This window comes from Macaca fascicularis, chromosome X (genome assembly GCF_037993035.2).
Source record: "Macaca fascicularis isolate 582-1 chromosome X, T2T-MFA8v1.1".
NCBI classification, from domain to species: Eukaryota; Metazoa; Chordata; class Mammalia; order Primates; family Cercopithecidae; genus Macaca; species Macaca fascicularis.
The window spans coordinates 125270087-125287665 of NC_088395.1; the positions used below are offsets into that span (position 1 = coordinate 125270087).

At 42.6% G+C, this 17579-nt stretch overlaps 1 pseudogene; it reads left to right on the forward strand.

The window, feature by feature from the left end:
- LOC102140387 (protein cordon-bleu-like) overlaps nucleotides 1–4210 on the forward strand; it is a 50642-nt pseudogene extending 46432 nt beyond the window's left edge.
- The last annotated feature ends 13369 nt before the right edge of the window (nucleotides 4211–17579 follow it).

Sequence of the window (17579 nt, forward strand, 5' to 3'; positions counted from 1 at the left end):
ATGGGTGTGAGGTGGCACTTCTTTTTTTTTTTTTTTTTAACAGAGTCTTACTCTGTCACTGAGGCTGGAGTGCAGTGGCATGATCTCAGTTCACTGCCACCTCCACCCAGGTCCAAGTGATTCTCATGCCTCAGCCTCCTGAGTAGCTGGGACGACAGGCAACCGCCACCACCCCTAGCTAATTTTTGTATTTTTTGTCACGACGTTGTTTCACCATGTTGGCCAGGATGGTCTTGAATTCTCAGCCTCACGTTATCCATCTGCCTCGGCCTCCCAACGTGCTAGGAATACAGGCATGAGCCACTGTACCTGACCAGCACTTTTGTTTTTGAAAAGTGTTTGTACTGGGTATGGAAGCTTTTTCTTCTTTCTTTCAACTCTTTAAATATATTTTTCCGCTGCTTTCGTGGTTGTGTTGTCACCCACAAGAAATCGCCCATCATCCTTGTCTTTGTTCCTTTGTACATTCCTTTTTTCTCTGGCTGCTTTTTAACTTTTTCTCCTTACCACTGGTTATGAGCAATTTGATTACGACCTGCCTTGGTAGTGTTCTGTTCATGTTTCTTGTGCTGGGAGTTCATTGAGATGCTGTGATATGTAGGTTTATAGCTTTCATCAATTTTGGAAAACATGGGCAAATATTTCTTCAAATGTTGTTTTGTTTCCCCTCTTCTCCTCTCCTCTGGGGATTACAATTATACATATATTAAGCTGCTTGAAGTTGTTCAATAGCTCATTGAATCTCTTTTCATTTTTTAATAATTATTTTATTATTCTCTCTTTCATTGGATAGTTTCTATTGACATGTTTTCAAATTCATTTATCTTTCCTACTGAAATGTCTGATCTATTGTTAATCCTATCAGTGTATTTTATTTCAGATACTATAATTTTCATATCTAAGTTTCATTTTCATTTTTTAATATATTATATGGTTCTACATAACTTTTTTACCATTTAAAATACAATTATAATAAATCTTTAAATATCCTAGTCTACTAATTCTAACATCTATGTTATTTCTGGGACTATTTTAATTAATTGATTTTTAAATTACTTGAACATAGTTTTATCCTTTTCAGTCTTTCTTTTAAGATCTGTTAGGTTGGAGCACAGCAATGTTTTTTTTCTAAGGCTAATTATTTCCCACTACAAGGGAAGACCCTTCTGAGTAATCTATCAATTTACAATTAATTATGAGGTTTTCCAGTCTGCCTATTTGGGACAGACAGTATTCCAGGTTCTGAGTATATGTTGGGTACTTGGGTACTGTTCCTTTTTTTTTTTTTTTTTTTTTTTTTTGAGACGGAGTCTTGCTGTGTCACTCAGGCAGGAGTGCAGTGGTGCGATCTCGGCTCATTGCAGGCTCTGCCACCCGGGTTCACGCATTCTCCTGCCTCAGCCTCCCGAGTAGCTGGGACTACAGGCACCTGCCACCACGCCCACCTAATTTTTTGTATTTTTAGTAGAGATGGTGTTTCACCGTTTTAGCCAGGATGGTCTCGATCTCCGGACCTCGTGATCCACCCACCTCGGCCTCCCAAAGTGCTGGGATTACAGGCGTGAGCCACCATCCCCGGCCGGATACTGTTCCTTTTAATCCTCTTGTATAGTCCTTTCCTTGGCTTCTGGTAGTTTCCTCATATGTACACACCTATCAGTACTTAAAGGTGATCCACCAAAGCTCTCTAGAGTTCTCCTTCTGTGTACTTCTCTCCTTCCAGGTATTATTCCCTGCAGTCTAGCTGCTTTGAGCTTCCTGAACTCTCAGTCCTGTCTCTTCAAGTCAGGGAGTCCTCCTGGCTCTACCTCCCCTTCTCTGTGCCACAGCCAGGAAACTGTCTTCAGTCAGTAATCTGGGACAATCCTAGAGCTCACTTATTTCTCTTGTCCCAGGGATCACTGCTCTTCTTGTCTGCTGTCCAGTGTATTGGAAACCATTTCATATATTTGATCCAATATTCAGTTGTTTCAAATGTGAGGGTAAATTCAGTCTCTATTATTTCATACTGGCTAGAAATGGAAGTACCAACTAATGGTTTCTAAATATAAATTTAAATGAATTAAAATTAAATAAAAATTAAAATTCAGTTCATCAGTTGTCCTAGCTATATTTCAAGCACTCAAAAGCTGCATGTAGCTATTGTATTGGACAGCACAGTCTTATCTGTGCTGGGTAAAAATGTTATCTTTTTACCCTTTAAGCTACTTCGTTAACAACTATAAACCTAGTTAATAATTATTTATATTAAATTGTCTTTGATCAAATAGCTCATGTGATTTCTTTCTTCTGATTAGACCCTGCTTGATACATTTATTCAGGTAGTTTCATTATCAAGGAAATATGGTGACAGGCCTTAGAATCTTAATGACATGGGTTCAGTTGTCACTTACTAGTGGTACAAGCAAATTACTTCATCTAATTCTCAGAATATTACCAGGAAAAATGAGGATAATATTACCTGCTTCCCAGAGTTTGTTGTGAGGAGATATGAAAACATCTGACACATAGTACATGCTCAATATATAGTATTTCCTTTTATTAATTTCTTCATCATCTTTCTCCAAGCACTTAGAGTTATCCATCTCAGCAACAGCCTCCAAGAGTATTTCTTCCCATCTTCCTGTCAAAACCACAATGTACTTTGTCCGTTTTCCTTGGGACTGTTTTTCCACAAAGGTTTATCTTAAAAAGCAATCATGGGTACTGCAGCACACTGGCTGGAGAAGAGGACTTCAGATGCATGACTCTCCTACTCCTCAAAACAGCCCCCCAACTTGCCGCCCCGCACCACCTTGGCCCAGCTCCGGTGACATGTATACCTGCCAGAGCGCGATGATGGGTGTTTGGCTCTTGTTTCTGCTTTGAGCTCTTTTCAAGGGGCCAGGACTCTAGCTGCATAGTTGTTCAGGGAACTATGCACCAAAAGCAAGTGAACAAGTCTGAATAATAAGAGTTATGTGGATCGATTGCTTACCAGTGCCAGGCACCACCAAAAGAAATTTGCACACTTTATCCTGTGTAATCCTCCCCCTGGGCCTAAAAGAGCAGCTGTTGTGACTGCAGGCACCCACCTCACGTCATGGAGAGCTGAGTGTACGCCTATGGGGGCTGTTGAGATCCCAGGTGTGCCTGGGAGGAGAGGAGGAAGATGAAGGCCCGTGCTCCCCCACCTCCTGGAAAGGCTGCCACTCTGCACGTGCACAGCCACCAGAAGACCCCAACAATGGGGCCCTCAGGTTGTAGCAGAACCTGGTCCGCATGAAGGAGGAACTGAGGGCCAGCAACCATGGACGTCACCGTGGTCCTGCCCAGGGGGCTGGAGAAGAGGAGCGTGCTCAATGGGAGCCATGCAATGATGGACCTTTGAACTTTGGCTTGAACTTTGCCTTCAAAACCACCTGAATCCATCCCACCAAGCCCTTGAAATTTGGTCTTCAGAAACCCAACAACCTTTGAGGTTTAAGGCAAATACTTTGATTGGGACCCTGAATGTGCATACTGTGTTTCTGAAAGAAAAAGTTCCTGAAGAGAAGATTCAGCCTGGTCCCCCTAAGGTGCCTGAGAAATCTGTGTGTTTGGTCGTAAATTACTTGCAGACACAAAAAGCTGTTGTGCCTGTGAGCCCTGAGGTTCCTCTCCAAAATATTCTCCCAGTCATTTGTGCAAAGTGTGAGGTCAGCCCAGAGCACGTGGTTCTCCTCAGGGACAACATTGCCAGGGAGGAGCTAGAGCTGTCCAACTCCCTGAACAAGCTTGGGATAAAGGCGCTCTACTCGTGGGACAACAGAAGATAAACCTTTAGAAAATCATCACTTGGCAATGATGAGACAAATAAAGAGAAGAAAAACTTTCTGGGATTTTTCAAAGTTAATAAAAGAAGCAATAGTAAGGCTGAGCAGCTCTTGCTCTCGGGTGCAGACAGTGATGAGGACACCTCCAGGCTGCCCTGGAAAGGGGTTTGAATGGCTCTCCCAACTCTCCATCCATGCACTGACATTCCATTACGCTGGGTCCATCCCTCTTGCTGGGCAGCATCTCAGAGGTGTCCATGAAGTCAGAGACGAAGAAACACCGAGCCCCTCCTCCTCCGGGTTCAGGGCCACCTGTGCAAGACAACGCATCAGAAAAGGCTGGGCACAGTGCCTCACGCCTGTAATCCCAGCAGTTTGGGAGGCTGAGGCAGGAGGATCACCTGAGGTCAGGAGTTCGAGAGCAACCATGGCCAACATGGTGAAAACCCGTCTCTACTAAAAATACAAAATTAACCGGGCATGGTGGTGCAGGCCTGTAGTCCCAGCCATTCCGGAGGCTGAGGCAGGAGAACCACTTGAACCTGAGAGGCAGAGGTTGCAGTGAGCCGAGATTGTGCCACTGCACTCCAGCCTGGGCAACAAGAGCAAGACTCCGTCTAAAAAAATGTGTGTGTGTATATATATATATATATTTATATATATATATATATTTTTTTTTCTAATGTGACTGACTTATTTTGAGTTCTTCATGATATGTTAGCTGCATTTTCATAAAAAGAAATTCAGGCATGAATGGTACCTTTTTCTTGTACGGGTCTATGATAAGATTATGCAAATGGAAAACACGAAGCTTTTTCTTCTGATTAAAAAAAAAAAAAGCAATCATGGCAGAACAAAGCTAGAGGACTAATACTTCCTGATTTCAAAACTTACTATAAAGCTACAGTAAAAACAGTGTGGTACTGCAAAAGACAGACATATTGACCAACGGAATAGAATAGACAGCCCAGAAATAAACTGTCACATATATGGTCAAATGATTTTTGACAAGGGTGCCAAGAACTATTCAATGGTGAGAGTACAGTCTTTTCAACAAATGATGCTAAGAAAACTGTATATCCATCTACACGTTAAAAGAATGAAGTTGGACCCTTACCTAACATTATACACAAAAATTAACTAAAAATGAAATTAAATACATAAATAGAAGACCTAAAAGTATAAAATTCTTTTTTTTTTTTTTTTTTTTTTTGAGACGGAGTCTCGCTCTGTCACCCAGGCTGGAGTGCAGTCTCGGCGCGATCTCGGCTCACTGCAAGCTCTGCCTCCTGGGTTGACGCCATTCTCCTGCCTCAGCCTCCCGAGTAGCTGGGACTACAGGTGCCCCCCCACCATGCCCAGCTAATTTTTTTGTATTTTTAGTAGAGACGGGGTTTCATCATGTTAGCCAGGATGGTCTCGATCTCCTGACCTCGTGATCTGCCTGCCTCGGCCTCCCAAAGTGCTGGGATTACAGGTGTGAGCCACTGCACCCAGCTGAGCTCAGGAGTTTGAGACCAGCCTGGGCAACATAGTGAGACCTCATCTCTACAAAAAAAAAAAAAAAGAAAACAATTAAAAATTAACTGGGTGTGGTGGTTCATCCATGTAACCCCAGGTACTTGGGAGGGTCACTTGAGCCTGGGAGGCTAAGGCTGCTGTGAACCATGATCATGCCACTGCACTCTTGCCTGGGCAACAAAGTGAGACCCTGTCTCAAAAAAAAAAAAAGAAGAAGAAGAAGAAGAAGAAGCAGCAGAAGAAGCAGCAGCAAGAAACAGTATCAGCAAAGTAAAAAGCTAACCTACAGAATGGAAGAAAATATTTGCAAATCATGTATCTGATAAGAGATTCATATTCAGAATACATGTGGAGAACTCCTAAAACTTAAGCACAACGACGACAAAACAAACAAGTCAATTCAAAAGTGGGCAAAGGACTTGAATAGACATTTCTCCAAAGATATACAAATGGCCAAAAAGCACAGGGAAAGATGCTCAACATTACTAATCATTAGAGAAATGCAAGTCAAAAGCACAATGAGATACCACTTCACATCCATTAGGATGGCTACTATAAGACACACACACACACACAGAAAATACAAGTGTTGGTGAGGATGCGGAGAAATTTGAACCCCTGTGCACTGTTGGTGGGAATGTAAAATGATACAGCTGCTATTGAAAACAGTATGATGGTTCCTCAAAAAATTAAAAATAGAAATACTATATGAGGCCCGGCATGGTGTCTCACACCTGTAATTCCAACACTTTGGGAGCCAAGGTGGGTGGATCACGTGAGGTCACGGGTTTGAGACCAGCCTGGCCAAAATGGTGAAACCCTGTCTCTACTAAAAATACAAAAGTTAGCTGGGTGTGGTGGCGTGCACCTGTAGTCCCAGCTATGCAGGAGGCTGAGGCAGGAGAATAGCTTGATCCCTGGAAGTGGAGGTTGCAGTGAGCTGAGATTGTGCCACTGCACTCCAACCTGGGCAACAGAGCAAGATTCCATCTCAGAAAGAAAAGGAGGAAGAAAGAGGAAGGAGGAGGAAGGAGGAGAAAGGAGGAGGAAGGAGGAGGAGGAGGAGAGGGAGGAGGGGGAGGAGGAGGAGAAGGAGGAAAAGAGAATAAGGAGGAGAAGGAGAAGAAAAGAGGAGGAGGAGAGAAGAGGAGGAGGAGGAAGAAGAAGAAGAAGAAGACGACGACGACGACGATGACGACGATGATGACATAATACTATATGATCCAAAGAAGAAGAAATAATACTATATGATCCAGCACTTCCACTTCTGGGTATATACTCAAAAGAATTGAAAGCAATGCAGGCTGGATGTGGTGACTCACACCTGTAATCCTAGCATGTTTGGAGGCTGAGGAGGGTGGATCGCTTAAGTCCCGGGGTTCAAGACCAGCCTGGGCAACATAGTGGGACCCCATCTCTATAAAAAGAAATACAAAAATTAGTGGGGCATGGTGGCATGGGCCTGTAGTCCCAGCTACTCAGGAGGCTGAGGTGGGAGGGTCGCTTGAGCCCGGGAAGTTGAGGCTGCAGTGAGCTGCGATCATGCCACTGCATTCCAGCCTGTGTGACAGAGGGGGGACCTTGTCTCAAAACAGAAAAAGCAATTCAATTATTTTCTCTAAGAGCCTCAAAAAGATATTTGTATGCCCGTGTTCATAGCATCATTATTCATAATAGATAAAACATGGAAGCAACCCAAGATGAATGGATAAGTAAAATGTGGTATATACATACAATTGAATATTATTAACCTTATAAAAGAAGGAAATTCTGATACATGCTACAACATGGATTAACCTTGACGATATTATGCTGAGCGAAATAAACCAGTCACAAAAAGAGTATATGATTCCACTTGTATGAGATGCATAGAGCAGTCAAAACAATAGATAGAGAAGGTAGAATGGTGGTTCCCATGGGCCAGAGGAAAGGGGCAATGGGGAGTTAATGTTTAATGGTTTAAATGTTGCAGATACCAAGATAAATTCACTTTTGTCAAACCCAAACAAATTGGAGCCAGGAAAGCAGGAAGGAGGAGAGTTCATGCCTGCCTGTATGAGATAAAGACTGTGTCTCAAGGACCTTCTAAAATAGCCCCACAAGATATTCCTTTTATAGGACTGCAGCAATTCAGATAAGATGGTCTGGAAAGTACACTTGCCTAGCACAGCATCTCCATCAGTGAACTGATGCCAACTCTGATTTCGAACCTCCTGAACCAATGAACTTCGTGTCCTACAGCTTATGTGAACTTATTTTCGCCAATAAAAGCTTCCCCTTCCTGGAATGCAGTGGTGTGATCTCCGCTCACTGCAAGCTCCACCTCCTCGGTTCACGCGATCTCCTGCCTCAGCCTCCTGAGTAGCTGGAAATACAGGCGCCCGCCACCACACCCGGCTAATTTTTTGTATTTTTAGTACAGACGGGGTTTCACCGTGTTAGCCAGGATGGTCTCGATTTCCTGACCTCGTGATCCACCCGCCTTGGCCTCCCAAAGTGCTGGGATTACAGGCGTGAGCCACCGTGCCTGGCCCCGCTTCCCCTCCCTTCTTCAGATGCATCTCTGGCTTGCCATAGCTGTACATTCCAGATTATAATCCTCTTTGCTTACTACTAAATAAATGCTTCAAATTAGGAGATTTTTTTCCTGGTATCTTTCTTTTATTATTATTATTATTATTTTTTTTTTTTTTTGAGACGGAATTTTGCTCTTGTTACCCAGGCTGGAGTGCAATGGCACAATATCAGCTCTTCAACCTCTACCTCCCAGGTTCAAGCGACTCTCCTGCCTCAGCCTCCTGAGTAAGCTGGAACTACAGGCGCCCACCACCACGCCCAGCTAATTTTTTTGTATTTCAGTAGAGACGGGGTTTCACCATGTTGGCCAGGATGGTCTTGATCTCCTGACCTCGTGATCTGCCCACCTTGGCCTTCCAAAGTGCTGGGATTACAGGCATGAGCCACCATGCCCGGCCACCTGGTATCTTTCTTTAAGGTTGATAATGGGTGGCCTGATGTGGTGGCTCACGCCTGTAATCCCTGCACTTTGGGAGGCTGAGGTGGGTGAATCACCTGATGTCAGGAATTCGAGACCAGCCTGGCAAGCATGGTGAAACCCCATATCTACTAAAAATACAAAAATTAGCTGGGTGTGGTGGCGGGCACTTGTAATCCCAGCTACTCAGGAGGCTGAAGCAAGAGAACTGCTTGAACCCCAGAAGTGGAGGTTGCAGTGAGCAGAGATCATGCCACCGCACTCCAACTTGGGCAACGAGAATAAAACTCTGTCTCAATAAATAAATAAATAAATAAATAAATAAATAAATAAATAAAGTTGATAATGGGTATAAAATTCCAGTTTTACAAGATGAAAAGAATTGGAGACATGGAGGGTGGTGATGGTTGCACATTATGAATGTGGTGAATACCTACACACTTAAAATGGTTAAGATGGTAAATTTTGTTATATGTATTTCACTACAATTTTTAAAAATGGAAAAAAAGTAATTATAGTTCATTGTACACAAATTATGATGGCTTAGAATGTTCCCTTTCCCAGAAAACCAGAGGAAGTAATATATTTAGGTACCATGGTGGGGTCAATAAAGGAGATATTAGTGATGGAGGCAAACTTCTGATTGCCCCAGCCTAGCTGACAGAGTGGCTTCTGCATGGAACCAAGCTGAAGGATGTTAAAACTGACTTTTTTTTTTTGGTGCCGTGAAATCATTATCAGCTCTAACACCTGATATGGCCAACTTTTTATTATCTGGGTATAAATTATCCTCATCATCATTTAAATGCCCCCTGCATCATATATGCCACCTGCAACAAAAGATATGTTTGTGTACCCAGTCAGGCACATATTTTTATCAATGGTTCTCAACTAGAGGCAATTTTGCCTTCCAGAGGACATTTGGCAATGTTTGGAGACAATTTCTGTTGTCACAATTTGGGGAGGGGGTTGTCATATCTCGCGAGTAGAGGCCAGGGATGCTACTGCTAAACATCTCTACAAGGCATAGGACAGCTTCACACAACAAAGAGTTATCAGGCCTTAAGCCGGGCGCGGTGGCTCACGCCTGTAATCCCAGCACTTTGGGAGGCTGAGGTGGGTGGATCACGAGGTCAGGAGATTGACACCATCCTGGCTAATACAGTGAAACCCAGTCTCTACTAAAAATACAAAAACTAGCCGGGCGTGGTGGCGGGTGCCTGTAGTCCCAGCTACTTGGGAGGCTGAGGCAGGAGAATGGCATAAACCTGGGAGGCGGAGCTTGCAGTGAGCCGAGATCGCGCCACTGCACTCCAGCCTGGGCGACAGAGAGAGACTCCGTCTCAAAATAAATAAATAAATAAATAAATAAAATAAAATAAAATAAAATAAGTTATCAGCCCTTAAATGTCAGTAGTGCTAAGGTTGAGAATCACTGGCCTAATCTGAGCTCAAAGGGAAATGTAAATCTGCTCTGCAGCCCCAGAACATAATACCATGCTTTCCAGGGTTTGATACTATTGACTTTTGGATTTCACATGCTATTGTTTCCACTTTTTTTGGATGGAAACTTGAAGGTTGACTATGTGGTGGAAATATTCTTAAATGTAATCCAGAGCAGCCGAGTTTTTTTGTTTGTTTGTTTTAAGGTTTCCACTTTGTTTTCTGTTAACCTGATAAATCAATGATTTTACACAAAATATTTTACACTGATGCTTGTGAACTGCATTCTGCAGAATGCAGTTTCAGTGGACTGAATGTTCATGTCCTCTAAAATTTCATATGTTGACATTCTAACTCCCAGGGTGATAGTATTAGGAGGTGAAACTTTGGGAGGTGATTAGACCATGCAGGCAGAGCCCTCCTGAATGGGATTGGTGCCCTCATAAAAGAGGTCTCAGGGAGTTAGCTCACCCCTTCTACCATGTGAGGACACAGTGAGAAGCTGCCATCTGTGAACCAGGAAGCAAGCCCTCACCAGACACCAATCTGCTATTGCCTTGGTTGTGGACTTGCCAGCTTCCAGAACTGTGAATTATAAAATTCTGTTGTTTATAGGCCACCTAGTCTCAAGTATTTCGTTACAGCCACCCCGACACACTGACAGAGGTATTTCATGGGTCTCATTAGAAAATGGATGAAAAAAGAGCTGAGAAGTCAAAGTTTTGACCCCCACGCTATCTTAGTCAGAATTGCTTTGTTTTCGTATGTTATGTGTGGCTATTCTCTGCGAAATTTGTTTGAAAAGAAGTTCAACTGCTAAGAAGAAAAAACATATTTGAACAGCCCTGCTTTATATAATAGGTAAGTGATTGAACATGTGAATATAAATATAACTTTTTATTTCTCTGTGCACTGGGAACACATAGGGAAATAATTTGAAAAACTATTGCTGCATTCTTTGTAAAATCCATATCTGTGGATTTTCATGAGTCTGAAATAATTAAGAGTGTGTAGGATGAACAGCCTTTAAGGGTAGTGTTGGGGAGGGGGTGGGGCAGATCTGGGGAAGGACATTGTATTATTTCGCTGTTTTATGCCTTAGCAACAAGATGTAACTTCAGTACAGCATCAGAGTCCCTCAGGATTACAAATTACTTGAGGGCAGAAACTCTTTTCTGTAGCTCCTTCTTTTCTGTAGCTCCTTCAGCTCCCTGTCATGATTCTTTAAATATTTCATGTGCAAATGAGTCAATAAATGGTAGGAAGACAGAGCAGGAAAATTCTTTTCCTTCCTATTATCTCTTGTCCCCTACTCTTTAAACTCACTGGGCTCGGCTCTAGACAATGAGGTCAAGTTTATCTTTGGCACCCTTTGCTTTAGCAGGCATTCCTTTCTCCCAAGTGCCCAGTGTATTCTCCTACCCAGGGTCATTTCACTCTCAAATCCCAGAAAGGGCTATCTTCCGATATAGTATCTCATGCCTCAGACCTTTCCTAATCCTCTAGGAGAGGCTCTAGGACCTCTAGGCTTCCTTGTTATGAGTTCTACTTCTTGCTGTCTATAACCATTTTACAGAGTTAGCATCAGGCCACCTAGAGGATGAAGATTATAGAGAAGAGAGCCTTCAAACTCTTGTCTCTGAATGCAACTAGAATAGAACACTGCCCACCATCGCTCATTGTATCTAAGCACTTAACCCCACCCATGTTGAATAACACTTACCTACCTCCTGAGACCTTTTTTCCTCCAAGGACAGTTTTGGGTGATCCCAGCGTCATTTGATTTTTAAAGGCAGGTAAGCTACAAAAACATAGGGCATCCCTTTCTTGGGTTATCATATCTCCCACCCCTCATGGCTCAAAGTTACTGTCCTTCAAATCGATATATTGAGAAAAGCATGAGCTGCTGCCAGAGCAGTCATTTCTCTCCCGGTGTGTGGTTATCCTGGCCTACTTTGGCTCACAGGAGTGAAGGAAACAAGTTGCTTGTTTAAATTATCGAGAATCAGGCTGGGTGCGGTGGCTCACACCTGTAGTCTCAGCACTTTGGGAGGCTGAGGCAAGTGGATCACGTGACGTCAGGAGTTTGAGACCAGACTGGTCAACAGGGTAAAACCCTGTCTCTACTAAAAATACAAAAATTAGCTGGGTGGTAGTACATGCCTATAATCCCAGCTACTTGGGAGACTGAGGTAGGAGAATCACTTGAACCAGGGAGGTGGAGGTTGCAGTGAGCAGAGATCGTGCCATTGCACTCCAGCCTGGGCAACAAGAGCAAAACTCCGTCTCAAAAAAAAAAAAAAAAATATGGAGAATCAGTACTAAGGAGTTACTCCTTTAGTTTTTCAAACAGATGGTCATCATGTGCCTGCTATATACTAAACCTATTAACCCACTGTGGTAGATTCTGATATAATTAACTTCTTAATGTATCATTTTGTTTTCTGTTTACTCTTTCAGCAAAATTCTTTAGGGAAACTTATGTAACTGGTTCAGTAACAAAAGCAAACAACACTCAAACATACTTAAAACTCATGTAGCTTTTAAACCACTATCTGCAAATATTTTCAGTTTAAAGGCAAAAACAACTTGAGTACCAGGTGTGACTACAAAATAAAGTGATTATTATCTTTTGACAACAAACATAAAAAAAAAAAATAGGGTGTACCCACTCAAAGATATAATCTCTCCTTTAATGTAGCCACCATGAGAGTCCATGCCTTTGTTCTACTGGTATGGCAACAACTGCTTGTCTTTTGGGACTAAAATTAGACATCACTTCCTTCTTTCAGGAAGCTGGCCCTCACTCCTAAAGCTGGGTTTCATGCCCCTCTTCTGGGCTCCTGTGCTTGCATCAGTCAAAGCACTTGTCACACTGGATTATCTCTCTCCTTCACCTGGCTGAGTGCTCCCTGAAGATAGGGAGGATGTCTTGTGTGGTTTTTGTACCCCTGGGGCCAAGCATGTACAGGACTAGTTGCTCAGTAAATGTTTGTTAGTTGATTGAAAAATATCTCTGTATCACATTTTTGGACCATCTTCAACAACAGCAAATTTTCATTCTTTTAATGGAGAATGATTTTTGGAAAACAAATGTTATTCAGAAACAAGTTGGGCACATAAGGTACTCATCTAGCTTATTTAAAAATTAGTTATGATCATAATATATTGACCAATTTTCTTCTCTGATTTATAGACTGGCTCTGAGAACAACTCCAAAGAAGGAATTACAAAAGGTTCTGAACAATTGTAGCTTCCCAGGGCAACATCTTTTTTTTTTTTTTGAGACGGAGACTCGCTCTGTCGCCCAGGCTGGAGTGCAGTGGGGCCATCTCAGCTCACTGCAAGCTCCGCCTCCCGGGTTTACGCCATTCTCCTGCCTCAGCCTCCAGAGTAGCTGGGACTACAGGTGCCCGCCAACATGCCCGGCTAATTTTTTGTATTTTTAGTAGAGATGGGGTTTCACCGTGTTAGTCAGGATGGTCTCGATCTCCTGACCTCGTGATCCACCCACCTCAACCTCCCAAAGTGCTGGGACTACAGGCGTGAGCCACCATGCCCGACCCGGGCAACATCTTTGAAGGACTACATTCATTTACATGTTTAAGTTACAACATGTGTTTAGAGAATAGTCAAATAAACAAATATTTGCGATGATAATTATCGAATACATACTCTAGGCAGCAGAGCATACCTTTAGATGTTAAGAGCATTACTCTGGAGCTGGACTGCTTGGATTCAAGTCCTGGTTGTGCAGTTTATTTAGCTGTATAGCCTTGGACAAGTTATTCAACCAGTGGGTACCTCTGTTTCCTCATTTGTAAAATGTAGATTAAACAGTACTTCCCTCCTAAGATTGTTGTGAGATTAATTGAGTTAATCATGTAATATACTTAGAAACAGGGCCTGGTACATAGAAAGTATTCAGTACAGGTTATTATTGTTTTCATCATTACCTTTATCATTATTACTATGTTTGAGGCATTGTGTTAGTAATACTAAATATTCATAAAAGGGGCCAGGTGCAGTCACACATGCCTGTAATCCCAACACTTTGGTAGGTAGACACACGCAGATTCCTTGAGCTCAGGAGTTCGAGACCAGCCTGAGCAACATAGCAAAACCACTGTCTCTACAAAAAATACAAAAATTAGTCAGGCATGGTGGCATACCTGTAATTCCAACTACTTGGGAGGCTGAAGTTAGAGAATTGCTTGAGCCCGAGAGGCAGAGGCTGCAGTGAGCCATGATTATGCCACTACACTGCAGCCTGGCAACTCTGTCTCAAAAAAAAAAAAAAAAAAAGAAAGTTCCTTCCCTCAGTAAGTTCACAATCTTATGAAAAACATATACATGTGATTTATCTTATAATACAACTTGATGGGTGCTCTTAGAAAAGCCAACTGTCATTGTAGGGAGGGATCTAGTAGTGGTAACATCTCAGTAGAGTTCTACAAGCACTGAATGCCCTCAATTCAAAACATTGTGTCTCAGGAATATGAGTGTCAGTACAACCAGATACCTGATATTCATGACAGTGATAGGAGCAGAAAGACCTGACTAAATTTTTTTTTTTTTTTTTTTTTTTTTTTTTTTTTTTTTTTGAGACGGAGTCTCGCTCTGTTGCTAGGCTGGAGTTCAGTGGCGTGATCTCGGCTCACTGCAACCTGCGCCTCCCCAGTTGAAGCAATTCTCCTGCCTCAGCCTCCCGACTAGCTGGGACTGCAGGCGCATGCCACCACGCCCAGCTGATTTTTGTATCTGTAGTAGAGACGGAGTTTCACCATGTTGGCCAGGATGGTCTCGATCACTTGACCTTGTGATCTGCCTGCCTTGGTCTCCTAAAGTGCTGGGATTACAGGTGTGAGCCACCACGCCTGGCCCCATTTGTTTTTTAAACAAAGTAATAGTATGTGATGTTAATACCTGTGAAAGTATTCAATGTACCACGCATCACTCTGAATAGAATCCATTCCGGACAGGTAATTCACAGATTCTATCATTAATATGTCTCTATCTTTAACAAAAAACCAATCCCACTTTCAAGAACAAAGATATAGTGCTGCTCTGATCCTTGAAGTGAATAATCTAGAAGGGCTTGCCAGTTTACCAAAATAGCTTACAGCTCTACTATGGAATAAAATTGAATCAAAATTTAAGAAGAGTATTATTTAATAATGACATAATCTACATTTGGGAAGTATATTGTTTCTTTCATTACTGTGTCATTTATTTTAATGTGCAGAAAATATTTTTCCTTTTTTTTTTTGTTTGAGACGGAGTCTTGCTCTATCGCCCAGGCTGGAGTGCAGTGTTGCGATCTCGGCTCATTGCAACCTCCGCCTCCCGGGTTCACACCATTCTCCTGCCTCAGCCTCCCGAGTAGCTGGGACTACAGGCACCTGCCACCATGCCTGGCTAATTTTTTGTATTTTTAGTAGAGACGGGGTTTCATCATGTTAGCCAGGATGGTCTTGATCTCCTGACCTTGTGATCCGCCTGCCTCGGCCTCCCAAAGTGCTGGGATTACAGGTGTGATCCACCGCGCCCGGCCCAGAAAATATTTTTCAATTAAAATATTGGTTTCCTTTTTGTAATTAAGAGTTTTTCTCTCTCAGAAGTAGTTATGATGATGACAATATATATTGCAATCAGTTATTTGGTATGATTCATGAAGAAACACTTTAAAAATAACTTTGTAATAAAGACAGAAAACTGTTTCTTCACGATTGTGATTCATCATAATTATTTTTGAACATTTGGTAAATCTTATTTCTGTGAACTTTTTTTTCTTGAGACTTGGGTCTCGCTCTGTTGCCAAGGCTGGAGTGCAGTAGTGCAATCATTGTTCACTGCAGCCTTGACCTCCTGGGCTCAAGGTATTCTTCTACCTCAGCGTCCTGAGTAGCTTGGACCACAGGCCTGTACCACTATGCCTGGCTATTTTTTACTTTTTTTGTAGAGATGGGGTCTTGCTATGTTGCCCAGGCTGGTCTCCAACTCTTGGTTTTAAGCGATCTTCCCACTTTGGCCTCCCAAAGTGCTGGAATTACAGGCATGAGCCACTGCACTAGACTGTGAACTTTTAAGAACTTTAAAACCCTTTCAGGGCTTATTTCAGGCCCTCCTTTATGAATTCTGCAAAGGCTTCACTTTGTGAAGAAAATGGACTTGAAGTAGTAAGTGTAGTATGAAACAATGTGGTTACACATATGTTCCTGCACACTTACCTTTTCAGTTTGTCTTCTGAGAAGTTCAAAGAAGTCAAGGGATTATTTGGGGGAATTAAAGTAATTGCAAAGAGAAACAGTGTGGGCCAGCAACCCTTCCAAAATGACATGCTCTGTGCTCTGGGCCCAAGGGGCAAGCAGGAGGTAGGGTGTTTGTTGAAAGATTTCTCTTTCACAAGAGAAGAAGGTAAGGTTACTATATCAATTCTTTATTTTCTTTTTTTGAGACTGAGTTTTGCTCTCGTCGCCCAGGCTGGAGTGCAATGGAGCGATCTCAGCTCACTGCAACCTCCGCCTCCCGGGTTCGAGCAATTCTCCTGCCTCAGCCTCCCAAGTAGCTGGGATTACAGGTGCCCGCCACCACACTTGGCTAATTTTTTTAAATATATATTTTTAGTAGAGACGGGGTTTCACCATGTTGGCCAGGCTGTTCTTGAACTCCTGACCTCAGGTGCTCCACCTGCCTTGGCCTCCCAAAGTGCTGGGATTACAGGCATGAGCCACCGCGCCCGGCCGGTTACTATATCAATTCTTAAGAAGAGATCTGTAGTGGAGCCCTAGATGTGTTTTCTTCTGAAAGAGAAACAGAATATGGCAATGGTAATTGGGGCCATGTACTATATTTGGCATTTGTTCCAGGTCTACTTAGTTAAACTGAATTTTCTGCTTAAAGTTTGGAATTACTACTTTGGAAATGGGGAAGATGCCACTGTAAGTTGTACAGAGCTAGTACACAGCTGTCATCTTTATTTCCCCTCAACGGCTATTAACAGTTTATCCTAAAGTGATGGATTTTATTCTGCTACATGGATCATGTGTAGTGCAATCATAAAGCGTATTAATATTGTGAGGAAACTGCATTCTGAGTATGTACACGATTAACACCGTTTCTGGACATGAATAATGATGCCTAGTGTTTCCAACCTCACCGAGAACTTCCTAAAGTTTCAGAAAATGAAATTTTCACCAACTAAAACTACTATAATTTCTGTTGTCCTTCTAATATCAAGATTAAAAAAAAAAAATCCAAGCATGCACTTTCAGTCATGATTGCTACTTTAGGGCTGCCTGGGTCCTTTTCGTGTTGAAATGCCCCACCTAGACCGGGCGCGGTGGCTCACGCCTGTAATCCCAACACTCTGGGAGGCTGAGGCGGGCAGATCACGAGGTCAGGAGATCGAGACCATCCTGGCTAACATGGTGAAACCCTGCCTCTACTAAAAATACAAAAAAAATTAGCCGGGAGTGGTGGCGGACGCCTGTAGCTACTTGGGACCTTCCAGAACCTGACAATCCCTAGGAGGGGGATAGACAGACACACACACACACACACACAACAGTACACACACATATATATGTAAATAACAGTAATGTAAGACAGACTGTGAGATATAGTATTGCATAATATGGGAGAAGGCATTGATGCTAACTAGAGAGTACCTAGGAAGCCTTAACTAAAAGTAGAAACAAGGCTACCAACCCTCAAATCCCTGGACCCTTCCCCTTCTCTGAACAACTATCTTCAACAGATTCAGAGATAGGTCCACTGAACTTTAATTTTTTCTCTTTTTTCTTTATTAGGAAATATTTCAGACC